General features: G+C 48.7%; 1 long non-coding RNA gene across 1 annotated transcript; it reads right to left on the bottom strand.

Annotated features, from left to right (window-relative positions):
• Positions 1-6281: 6281 nt before the first annotated feature.
• LOC132023652 (uncharacterized) lies at positions 6282-11555 on the bottom strand. The gene is made up of 3 exons (XR_009406017.1): positions 11422-11555; positions 7968-8554; positions 6282-6928 (listed from the first exon to the last, which is right to left on the bottom strand). It is a non-coding gene; the product is annotated as an uncharacterized LOC132023652 (long non-coding RNA).
• Between the last annotated feature and the right edge of the window lie 1528 nt (positions 11556-13083).

Genomic DNA, 13083 nt, shown 5'->3' with positions numbered 1-13083 from the left:
AAAACAGGCAGTCAGGGGCACCTGGGTGGTTCAGCCGGGTAGGGGTCTGACTTAGGCGAGGTCATGACCACGCCCTGCGTCTGGCTCCACGGTCAGTGGGGAGTCTGCTTCGTTCTCTGTCTCCCTCTCCTTCTGTCCCTCCTCCTTGCTCATGCTTTCTCTCTCTGTGAAATATATAAATATAATCTTTCAAAAAAAAATGCAGGCAATCATCTGAATTTGGCCCACGGGCTATCGGTTGTCAACCCCTGGTCTTGATGACCCATCAGCAAAATGCATGACCACAAAATAATGGTGGCCACCATGCCTGCCCTCCTCATAGGTCCCTCTTCCATCCTGCGGCCACGGATGTCAGCCTCCCCGCCCCTGCTCCTCCAGCCTCATCTTTTGCTTTGCTCATCACGCTTCTACCACACCGGTCAGCTTAAAGTTTTTTGACTCTTCCAAACTCTGTCTTACTTGGGTTTAAACTCATGCCAACTCTCTTCCCTGAGAGTTCGTCCCCTGCCTTTTCATCTGGGGAAAGGACAGCTCCTGCTCAGAGTAAAGCCTACATGCTAATTCCTGCACTCGACTTTCTCATCCATACCCCCCTTTATCCTTTCCTGCCACAGCGGTCGACCAGCAGCCTGTGTCATGGCTTGGAGGGAAAGCTCTGCCCCAGCGGGAACTCACGGCTTCACTGAGACAATCAGTTCTGTGGCTCCGGGATCCAAACTGGAGAGACAGGGAAGGAAAGTTAACACAGTAGCATGCGGAGAAACTGAAAAGACACCCAAAGGTGGCAGGCGGGGAAGCCGGGAAGTAACGGGGGCCACTGAGACCCCAGAATTAGCAGAAGACATGAGATAACAGTTATAGGGAAGCAGAAACTGTGAGGATGGACACAGATAGGATAGCAGCAAGAGCAGAAAAAGGGAATAAATACATCACCATAATGGTAGCGGCTTAATTTACGTCTGTAGCCTTGGGGGTGACCAGATAGCCCAGTCTCTGGAGCACTCATGCCTCAGTCCAGACAATTTGCCACTTTCCACAGAGTCTTCCCTGGTGATTGGGAGCTTCTGTGTGATTCCTGTCCCTTCATTGCCATGTGGCCGCTTCCAAACACCTTTCCTTAGCTCATTGCCTTCGACATAGCAGATGCTCAAGAAAACACTGCTGTAGGATGAATTACTTGAGATAATCTAAGAAAAATTGCTTCTTGCCGTCAGAATTTCCTAATACACCACCTACATTTTGGGGTGGTTATCTGTGGCTACCTGCTTTGGTCCACACAGAGCGACCTGGCCATGTTTTATCCAAGCCAGCATATCGCATTCTCTACTTGCTGAGCCAGAGATCCTACTGGGGTCGCTCAAGCTCATGCAGAGATAAAGAAGAAACTGGGAAAATCTCTGGCATAGGGTGTTAGCGCTCATCGAGGGAGACTGTAAACACAGCGTCTGTCCCGTCCAAATAGTGGGCGATTCTTTGACTTCTTTGTATCCAGAGCCATTTGGAAGTCAAGTGGAAAAGCAAGACAAGGTGTGCTGCACAGAAGACAGGAAGCCTTAAGAAATGGGGAGGGCTTTAATTAGCTCTTGTCTGGGCTAAGTGTGCCAGAAAAGTGAAAATGAAGGGACTTGAACTTATTCTCTAGGTAGAACAAGATTAGTTCTTGTCTGATGTATTTAACAGGTCAACAGAAAATAGAACAATGAATTCCACCGCTCTCTCCTACCCCTTCAAGCCTTTGAAAGCGTGCTTTATCAAAATTAAAGCTGAACGGTGCCACCAGGGAAGCTCTGAATGCAATGGGTTTGGAATACTGAGCGAGCAAACGCGAAAACCTGGTCAAGGACGTGCAGGGGTGCATCCGACCACGAGGGGGCAGTATCCCCAGTAGAGCATGGTCCCAGGCTTAGAGGGCGGGCAAACAGAGCGGTGTCCACCTCGGCCCAAGTTTGAGATCAGAGCCCTGGCTTTTCCCTGATTTAACAAAATAAAATAAAGTAAAACTCCAGTTGAATGAGACTTTAAAGCCATTTTACCGGCTCCTTTGAGAAAGTGAAATTCTTCACAAACATGTGTCCCACAAACATACCTACACACACATGCACGTGCCCCAGTCACCTGCCCAATAGTACAGTATGCTCCTTTTATTTAAAAGGTGATTGTTGGGGCGCCTGGGTGGCTCAGTGGGTTAAGCCTCTGCCCTCGGCTCAGGTCATGATCTCAGGGTCCTGGTTTCGAGTCCCACATCGGGCTCTCTGCTCAGCGGGGAGCCTGCTTCCTCCTCTCTCTCCGCCTGCCTCTCTGCCTACTTGTGATCTCTGTCTGTCAGATAAATAAATAAATAAATCCTAAAAAAAGAAAAGAAAAGAAAAGAAAAGGGTGATTGTTTTCTGTGGATGTTTGGCTGCCTTTCTGAGAGGGGAAAATCCCCACCAAATGACTTCCAGGTTCATAGTTCAAATGCTGTCTGGAGGAGCTTCCTGGAGAATGATCTAGAAACCTGCGGGCAGCTCAAGGTGGAAACTTGACATGGTGAGCACTCCTATTCTTCACTTGCCAAGGTCACAAATTTCTCTGTAACTGGACAGCTGTTCTGGAGCACCGGAGTGCTTCTGCCCTGGAGAGCGCATCTCCTTCTGGCACCTGCCTATCTCACCTACCACCGATGGCACTTCCTTCTTAGAGGTCCCCATGACACCCCATATCTACTTCAGAGGCTTGGGGCTCCGCACTGCCATGACTCATGTGCCTGTCTGAGCCCTCACTAGGTTGCCAACACTAGATGTTGGAGGAAGCATCTTACCGTTAAATCCTAGGTTAAATTCTAGCTTACCACCTGGCCCATAGTAGGAACACATGGCTGAATGTTGTTTGAATGAATGACTGAGTCATCTTTGTATCCCGTGCAGTGTTTAAGTATTCTAAGTACACTATAATTTTGCGTCACATCAATCTTTTCATCAGAAGACAGAGGGTGACCAGGCTGTCTAAAGCAGGCTACCTTATGACCAAACCCTTGGGAATCTGCAGAGGCCATCTACTTTTTTTGGTAAACCTGGATGTTTTGGAACCTTTCCTTTTCCTTCCAAAGCTTGGAAGGGAACTTGGATTTCAAATGGAAGAAATGGTGCATGTTGGGCGCATGGGTTCGTACCCAGCAGCCTCCTGGAGCCTGTCCCAAGGGAGGGGCAGCTAAGAGGCACCGAGGCATTCCACAGTCACCTGGGATGAGGCTTCTTGTGACGGGGAAGGAGGGAGCAGGGGAGGAATGGGCCTGGTGGCCCACGGGCGTGAGCACAAACGCAGACTACAGAAGGCATTGTGGCATTGTGATGCCAGCTTGCATCTTCCCCAAGTCCTCTGAGAAACTGCAGATTCTTCATACACACACGACTGGAAAGTGCTCTAGTCCATCCCCCGGCCCCTGCTGAGGCCCCTCGGTACATCGTACGCGGCCCATTAGGCTGCCAGATGACAAGGGAAACACAGCTAGATCTTCACGGACAGCATTGCTACCCAATGCAACAAAACGCCCTTGACCTCGAGCCCGGGGGCAGTCGGACCATCAAAATAAAGATGAGTGATTATTTTCCCATAGTAACAAAAAAGATGATCATGTCAAAGATTCAGTGTTTCTTCATCTGAAAAGAGAGGAAGGCCGTAAGGAAAGCCTTCGAATACCTTGTCCAAGGCTCTGTGGGGGCATCTAGGACCCTGAGGCCTAAGTGTCTTTGTTTAGACCTCTGTCCAAGTCCTGGACTGAGAGCAGCTCAGAGAAGGGACCCAGCCTCCTTCTCCTTTGTGTCCCCAGAGCTCAGTACAGTGCGAGGCACAAAGTAACCAGACCACCACGCCTTCCCAATGAACGCCGCCTGATGCAAGGAAGAGGGAGCCCCCGCATGGACCCAACCACCAAATTCTAGAATACCGCCTTCAGGAGTATTCCTTTAAACCTGAACGAGACAGTTCTCAAAGGAATAAAAGGAAAGGGGACTCTGACAAGGCATCCACTCCCTCATTCAGCAAGAGCTATTTGACCTCTGTGCCTACTCTTAGCAAGCAGTAACCTCAGAACACAGGGGAAGAAGGGGCAAAGCCTGGGTCCGGCTCGGCCACAGGCCAGTTGAACAGCCTTGGGCATGTCCCTTAGCCTTTCTGGGCTTCAGTTTCTGTGCTGGAATAAAGCCTACACTGGCATACAGTTCTAACATTCCAGTAGCTTCAGATTAAAACACACACACACACCCCCCAGTGGAAAATACAGATTTAAGAAGAGTTCAGGAGAAAACGTGCGGAGAGCCGTCTGCCTCTGGTCAGCTGCCATGCTAGGTCACAAAACCTCCTCTGGGGATGGCTGGGACACTGGACAGGCCCTGAGTGGCAGCTGTCACATTCGAGGTACACATTGTACTGAGACGAAAGGACGCTGAGGGCCTCGCAGTCTCGGCTCACAAAGCGGCGTAAGGCCTGTGTCCTGGAGAGGAAAACCCCTCAAGGCGGCCGCCTGGGTGCTCTGCTGCCTCCCAGCTCGAGTGTGATTTCTTTTTTTAAAGATTTTATTTATTTATTTGACAGAGATCACAAGCAGGCAAAGAGGCAGGCAGAGAGGGAGAGAGGAGGAAGCAGGCTCGCCGCCGAGCAGAGAGCCCAATGTGGGGCTCGATCCCAGGACCCTGAGATCATGACCTGAGCCGAAGGCAGAGGCTTTAACCCACTGAGCCACCCAGGTGCCCCTTGAGTGTGATCTTGACTGCCCTTCCAAGTGGACCTGTCCATCCTATATTGTATTCGGAGTCTGCAGGGCTCCCCAGGAAGGTTTTATTAGAGAACGTGGGCAGGAATCATGCCTGGGGCAGCAGGAGAGATGGAAGCAAAGCTTCCTGTGGCTTCCTGTCTGATTCTGTCTGAACTAAATCTCGGGGCAAGTGGGAATGAGGAAGAGGAATGCCTGAGGCCATCCTGAGATTGTCCCTGAGCCTGGGAACAGTTTGCAGCCTGAGGCTCTGAGTCCATGAGTGCCACCGCCGGGGCTGGGTCACTGCAGACAGTCTGGCCATCCCCTTCCTAACCCCAACACGACCGCTGAGAGGTCCCTTCCCTTCTACTTCATGGCAATGGTGTTTCGCTGTTTGACTTTCTCGGCATTATGGGCACTCACAGGAAAGATCGTCATAAGGAAGGAAAGAGGCCCTCCCTCAGAGTCCCTTGGCAAAGGAGACAGGGGACCAACTTGCCCCTAGCCACAGCTGTGAAGTAGGAGGTTCTGAGGAATAACCAGGCCAAAGAAGGTCACAGGCAAAGGACAGACCTTCAGCTTTAGGGGACCACGGTGAGCTGTGCTTGCATTTCTAGGCAGCCCCAGGATCATACCCAGTCTCCCTTTGCCATCCGTGGAAGGACCCCCAAACCGGTCATCTTTGCCCTGTGTTGCATGGGTCGGACACAATAGCATGCATGGGGGTCATCTGCATTACACGGAGCCCTCTGTCACTGCTCCTTCAGTTGGCGCTCTCTCTCCAGAAAACCACAGAAGGACGTTAGTGGGTTAATTATTTGGGGGGCGGGGGGCTGGTTCTCCTCTTGACAGTGAACAATGCCAGGAGGGAAGAAGTGGGAGATGGAGGGAGACGCAGAGCGGGCAGGGCTGGAGCTCCTCTTCGGACAGAAGCTTCTCGGGACCTTGGAACCTTTACAGTGCATCATAGATAGGGGCACTGCCCTCACAGGGTGCTTTTCAGCCAGGGACTTAGAGTTACTTTGCGAAGGTCTGCTCCTTGAGCTTCCTAGTAAATATAACTGGAGCAATCAGAATGGTCCCAGACAGCACGTGAGCCCGGGAATGCCCTTTACCAGAAGTGATGTCAGACGCATTTAATTTAAAAGCTTCTCCAGTGCCTACGGCTGAGCCCAACACTTGACAGCCTCTCCATATAGATTTGTTTGGTAAATGAATGGCTGAATGCTTGAATGAACTTATTTCTGATGGTTGCTTCAAACCCTTCAGTTTGATCAAACAGATCCCAGTTCACGTAGCCAATCACGGAAAAGACGCTTCAGCCCAGCACAAACAGAACCTACTCGTTATTTTAAACACCTCTCAGAGGAAAAAATGTATTTCGAACGAGAACACCTGGCTGGTCCAATTGTCCTGGAAACTGCTTGGGTTTAAAATGTTCAGATTTGCTATGGCAACTCACACATAGTTCGTATAACATTTCCCGATGATAGTTCATTGAACTAGAAGGAAAAGGACTTACTACACAAATTCAGAAATCAGCCTCATAACCAGTTAACATCAGTAGAAATCAAATATGTTCAAGACTTTCTGAAAGGTCAGTTAAGCCATGTGTAGGTTTACTAGAAGGTTGTTTTCCTACAATGGGAAGTGAGGACCCACCCACACATCTTACTTAATTCTGTTCCTATAAGCCTCTGCTTTGTACAACTTAGACTCAACCCACTTTTTGTTTTCCAGATCTTGCCTAACTACTCATTTCAACTCAACAAGCCTGGGTTGAACAACTGTACCGGGCGCTCCGGGAGACATGACCATATTTTTTATTGACTCGGGAAAACAAGAAAGTTCATCACCAGCTAAAGTATTGAACAACAGCATGTGAGAGGCCAAGTTCAGACAACAGGCTGGTTGTGAGCACCAGTGGGCCTGCATTTACCCAGTAATCACACAGGACTGGGAGCTCTGCTGGAAGAGGAACCTTCTTGCCCAAACCACACAGATGCCAAAGCATTTATTGAGCGGAAGGATTGCCTAACAGTAGCTATTTAGTGTGATAATGGCGTTTGATAGTTTGGACACAAACACCATTGTCACACTCCACAGCTCTGCTAAGGAAAATCTGTAACTTCACCTCCACACTCCGCCATGGCCACTGGTCACCATCAGGGAACCTTGCCAGCTCCACATAGTGACCTGAGCAGAGAAAAGAGGGATCACGAGTGGGGGGGGAGCATCTTGAGCAACAGAAAGAGAGAAAAAGGTCAGGCTTCTGTGTCTGGAACAGTTGAGCTAACAAAGCGACTCATTGCCTTGTGTCCGCTGTTACCACCCCACAGAAGGCCTCCCACTGATAGGAAGGAAGCTTCCTATGGAAATGGATGGAAAATCTGTTTGCATCAATTATCTAAGAGCGTTAAGTGAGAAGGAATCCCTAAAGGGAATTGATTTTCAGGAACAAAGACTCAATGAAAAGCTGCATTATAAACTGTAGTAATATCACCAGATCCATGGGTTCCTCCTCAGCTCTGACCTTCCCATCTATCTCAATCCATTGTCGGTAAATATGGTAAATTCTGCAGTCCAAGAAAATTAAAATGATGTTGCATGGGGATAGCATTTTGATGTGCTGTAATTTACTCTCAGCAATATCTACCGTATACCAAAGTATCCGATGGTGCTCAGATTTTAACTCTTACCCGCCTTGGTCATTTTCCACCAATGTAGAGGGGGGCAGATGAAGGGACATAAAGAAAAGAGGGAAAGAGAGAGAGGGGAACGGTTCGGTTTTTTGTTTACAATACTCAATTTCTAGTAAAAGGGAGACTCCTATGAGTAACTCCCTTCTGTTTTCCTGGGTTTCCTGTTAAGAATGGTTTCTAACTGATACACGGACTCCTGTCCACCATGGAGAATGGGAGGAAATAAATCATCTTACCTAATCCTTGACTTTCCCCCAAATGCTAGACAAGGCAAAGGCTGGGGGCCAGTTGGTCTTTTCCCAGGATAACAGAGTTATTAACCTTTGACCAGAACCTTGCTTTGGTCATAGAACTGACTCATTCTTACCAGCTGAATATGCACCCTTCTGCATTTTTCAGTAAAAATAGCTTCTTATTCACATGCAGACCATGAAGTCACCCTCTTGGACCTAGAATGTGCAGCTCTTAGCACATCACAAAACTCTCAGTCTCCATGGGATGGCATGGTGAACCCTGCCTCTTTTCCCCCTTACCTTCTTGACTGGGTTGATTTGCTTATCCTCCTATGAGGCGCCTGACTTCCTTTGGTTCCAGTCTGCGACCCTCACTTGCCCTGACAGGCTGTGGTCATTTGCAAGGCAACAGGAACGGGCCACTTGGCCCATGGGCAGACCAGCTGTCTTCAGAGGAAGCTCTTCACCTGGGCAGTTTTGGTATGACTCACACCAAGTACAAATTCTAGAATTCCAGCTGGCCCCAGTCTGGCCAGCCCTCAGCATCCGGACACAGCCATGGTGGACACACTCTTGTGCTTCCCCCCAGAGCTAGGCTCATCTGCTTTGTCCTTGCCTGAGGGACTTAGAAACCCCCACTTCGCGGTCACTCATGGGATGTTGCTGACCCATGACAAGAAGATCCAGAAATCTCTTGGCCTCAGTCGGGAAGAATCACTGGGTGGAGAACAATTCACTGGTTAGAAGGGTCCTGGGAGGACATGCTTGGAGAGCCGTCCATCGGGCAAGAGCTTGGGCCCATTCCACCTCTCAGGACGTTAGAGCAGGGCCTGAGGACACCTGCACTTCTCCCGGTGGGCTCTGCATGCAGGAGGTGTCTTAACAATCTGCCAAAGACAGGAAAGGGAAGAAAGAGGGAAGAGGGAAGAAGAGAAGAGAAAGTTAAGGTGTTTCAGATAAGGCTGACAAAACTCCTGTTTCTATTTATTAAAACCTCTATTTCTTTGGTCCAAGAACTTTATCGCAAGCGAAAAGCCCTTGAATGTTAGAAAAGATTTTCTTTTCTACCAATCTGCATGCAGATTTACCTGTAAGGTTGTCCATGGAGCCCCTGTTCATAATAGCAAACATTGCAAACCACCCATATGATAGGAAAAGGGTAATATATTTATAATATAACCTAGTCATTTGAGGTGACTTGGAAAGAGATTCAAGGTATGTGACTGAATGAAGTCATTTACAGAACAGTATACCCAGCATGAGCTCTTTTCTGTGACAAAGCGAATACGCCCGGGGTGAAAACATTAAATGTTAACCTCATTATCTTTGAGTGGTGGAATTATAGTTTGGTTTTTTCCTCCTTTTGTTTCTCTGCATTTATTAATGTCTGCAATTAATGTAGTACTTTTGTAATGAGAAAAATAATTAGAATTTAAACAATTTTTAAAAATAGTTTCTTTCTTTCTTTCTTTGGTGGATCCCGTAATAAAAATTCCTTCCTGCAAAATGCTCTTCTGAAATTCAGAGGTTAGAGCTTACACTGCTTGCAAAGTGAGAGCTGTGCAGAGAGAGGAGCCTCAGGCTAATTTCCTAGCAAATTATTAGTGAGATACCTTATTATGCAGAACAACAATTTTATGGTCTTATTGCATCTGTCAATAAACATACTGATTGAGAGCCTAGCCTAAAAACCACAATTTTTTAAACGTGGTTATATCGGCCCTCGTTTCTCATTGCTTGTTTGTTTCTGTAGGAGTGGGTAAACTGTCTATTGGCAAAGCAGTTTATAGGAGCAAGTAGAACGTTTTTGGTTTCTTCAAATACCAACCGATAATACGCCACTAATTAAAAAAAAATAGAAGTGGTTAATGCCAGGATCTCCTTGGAGATATATAGATATATATATATCTATATCTATATCTATATCTATATATATATTTTTTTTAATTTCATAGTCATTTCTCATTCTGCAGCTTTAAGAAACATTTTGTTCTCGTATTTTCCAATTTAACAAGTGCACTTAAATAGTACCCATTAACAAAGAACAGAATGTTTATAAGCTGGTTGGGGATTTATTATACCTGTTACTTCCTGTGAGAAAAGTAATGCATCAGGCAAAGATGTGTTGGATGTTATTCAGGGTAATGGAGCAGAGGCCAGGTCCATTTCCCACGGCTTAGAAAAGACAAGGATCCTCTGTAAGGAACTTCTGTCTTACTTCCTAAAAGAAGTCACCTGCTATGCATTTCTAAATGTCTAGCTATCAAAACTCAATTTCTGTAGAGTGTCCCCATCTCCCTTCCCTCAGCCTCGAATGAATCTCTAGACATTTCCAGTTGCCGTGGTCCATTCTGAATGCTGTTTTCCCACTGAATCTGTGGGTATGAAAAACAGGCTAGCCTGGGTTTGCTCCCTTTTTTTTATGACATGGGTTTCTTTCCCTAAGTGGGGAGGGAGAGTTCATGAAGGAGGAAGACTTTGCAGGCCTAACCTTCTAGCAAATTCTTCAGCCTGTAAGTATTGTGTGTGCTTCACAGCTCCTTGCAAGGTGTTGTAGATTGCAAAGTACAAGGAATATCACAAGACTCCCTATTCTTTCTCTTGTCAGATCTAGGCATGAGCAGCTTGTCTATGCTTTCAGATTTTGTTTTCCCAGGGGCTGAGAATGTTCTAGGGCCAGCCCTGAGGACCGAGTGCTTCCACATCTGTAAAGTGTCACCTTTCTGCAAATCTAACCTATTAGCATAAAAAAATTTTTCTTAAAAAGCAAAAGATAAATGGAAATGCTTTTCTTAATTCCAAATCCACGTTTACTGTCATTTCAAACAGATGTGTTAGAGGCATCGATTTGACTCTTTTAAACTGTTACCGTCTAGATGAAGGCAAAGGAAGTCAGTATCATATGCCCGAGTCTTGTCATTTTGAAAGTACATGGAAATTTTAAAATAGAATGTTCTTGTCAACAGGGAGCAAAGGCACATTTCTTTTTTCCATTGAAATCCATCTACAAGGGGAAATATGGAAAGCTCCTTAGGCCTGCAGTTAACTAGCCACGCTATCACCAGCCAGGGGGGCGGGGCAGATGGGGAAAACTCTCAGGCAGCTTGGGGTCTCAACAGACCCTTCTCACAGAGTCGCTGAGGCTTGGGGAGTCCTGGGAACCAGTTTTATTCCCGCGCAGGTGTCTGACTGCAGGGCTGCGAAGGGAACAAGGCTCCAGAGGAACAACCCCGGGGCTGGCTTTTCAGAAGCATCAGAGGGGGACACAGGGAGCCCTGCGGGGTGCTTGCCCCAACGCATGGGTAAGGCCAGGGATTCCTGGCCACACGAGGCCCCTAATTCCAAATATCCTGCTCATGGGATCTTGTCTGAAGGCCTCGGTGTTACTGTTAAGTCAGACCATCCCTGGACAGGAAGTGGCTCCGGGGCACTCCGAGGGCACCGGTCAAAGTCGGGGCGTCTCTGGGCCCTCCAGGCCTCCCTGGTTCCTCTCCTCCTCTGGGCTGAGAGGACCCTCCACGGAGGTCCCCGGGTTCCTCGGGCTCCCTGAAGAAAGTCATCGCGGCAGGCAAGTTCACACAGGCTGTGGCGAACACTCCCCGTCGTGCAGGCGCCGGGCGGGCTTTCTGGAAACACCTGCGCGGGGGGCGCCCCTGCTCCTCCGAGTCGGCGGCCACCCCTCAAGCACGGCCTGACTCAGCCCGGGGAGCCGGAGGGGGCGCGGGGCGCGGGGCGCGGGGCGCGGGGAGCTTACCTTCCAGTCCGCGCTGGGCCCCGCCGGGTCTGGGGCCTCCTCGGGCCCCGCCGGGCTGCGGGTCTGTGCGGGCTGCACGGGGCGGCCGCGAGCCCTGAGCGGCTGTGGGGTGTAGGCCCTTCCCCTCTCCCTTTATGGGATCCAGGGATTTAAAGTAAACAGTTCTTTCTGTCTCTGATAAGTCACATTAAATGATCGATTCGGAGGCTGGGAGGGCATGACCTTAGCCCCACTAAGCCATCGTCACCTTTGGTCAAGCGCACTAAGCCGGGCGGGGAAGCCCAGCGCCCCCCCCCGGCCGGGTGGCGACCTGCAGGCAGGAGGGGGGCGGCGGGGAAGGCAGGCCGCTGCACCTGCCGGCCGGCCCTTCCCCCACCACCCCTCCTTGGAAACCTGCGTGGTTTCAGAAAGACTGCAGTTTGTGACACCGGCACCTCCTCCGATTTCAAGACCCGGAGAAGTCACTGGGCCATAGGAGGCTATTAAATAAATTAAATATATCATTGACTCATCCCACATGGAGCTTGAAGAATATTTGGAAGCTGGTCTCATTCTTCTCTTGAGCTGATCGTTTCTGACGTAGTTACCATCTATTTGTTCACACCAATAATTATTTATTAAGCTCCTCCTTATCTGCTGAGCTCTCCTAATGCAAAGGTGAGCAAGACTGACGGAGTTTACAAGACTGGTAGGAAGACAGATCCGTACAGAAGCAGGAAGGCTTCTGTAGGAAGGGGGCTGCCGGTGCTCCTAAATGGGGTCTGTGAGCTGCTATTATTTTTTTTTTTATTTTTAAAATTTGGGTTTTTAAAAAAATTCCAGTAGAATTAACATACAGTGTTGTATTCGTTTCAGGTGTACGATCTAGAGATTTCAACAGTTCTTTACGTAACTGCTATTTTTAATGTCTCTGATCATTTCTTTTCCCCCTCAGGCTGCTCTGTCACTTTGCTTTCTTAGAAAGGAAGCTACTTGACCCCCTCCCCAGTGATAAATGCGATGTGAAATGAGGTCTGGTTATCCTGGCCTCAGTGCGTGGTGATGGGAGGCACTGGGCGGCCTTACCTAGCAGGTGCTGTCATTTTGCCCTACCCTTACTTGTAGTGATTCTGTTTCTTTTCAGGTGCAAGTGGAAAGCAAAGTATGCGGTGTTTTTTTCTGCCCCTCCTAACCCCAGGCCCCAAGAACTAATCTCAAGAAATGAGCCCAGGAGCACCTGGGTGGCTCAGTGGGTTAAGCATCTGCTTTCAGCTGGGGTCATGATCCCACGGTCCTGGGATCGAGCCCCACATGGTGCTCCCTGCTTAGTGGGGAGTCTGCTTCTCTCTCTCCCGCTGCCTGCTGCTCCCCCTGCTTGTGCTCTCTCCTTCTCTCTGACAAATAAGTAATAAAATCTTTAGGAGAAAAAGAAATGAGCCCAAAGTGTTGCTCGCTATTTGACCCTGCTACTTCTCCCTCAGTGCCTGTAGGGAGCTCCCTTCCTGGGTTGCCTCAGACCACCTGGGGTCCCCCTGTAAACTCACCCCTAGAAAAGACCAGAGTCTTAACCCAAGAGGCCTGAGGGATTGGCTGTGACCTTCCAAAAGCCCCCACACACATTCCTATGGTAAAAGCCCAAATATTCAACCTGACAGGGGAACATTCCAGAGCCCTGTGGAAGTC

This window comes from Mustela nigripes, chromosome 8 (assembly GCF_022355385.1).
Source record: "Mustela nigripes isolate SB6536 chromosome 8, MUSNIG.SB6536, whole genome shotgun sequence".
NCBI lineage: Eukaryota > Metazoa > Chordata > Mammalia > Carnivora > Mustelidae > Mustela > Mustela nigripes.
The sequence above is the reverse complement of the archived record's forward strand: the minus strand, read 5'-3'. Positions and strand labels throughout refer to the sequence as shown.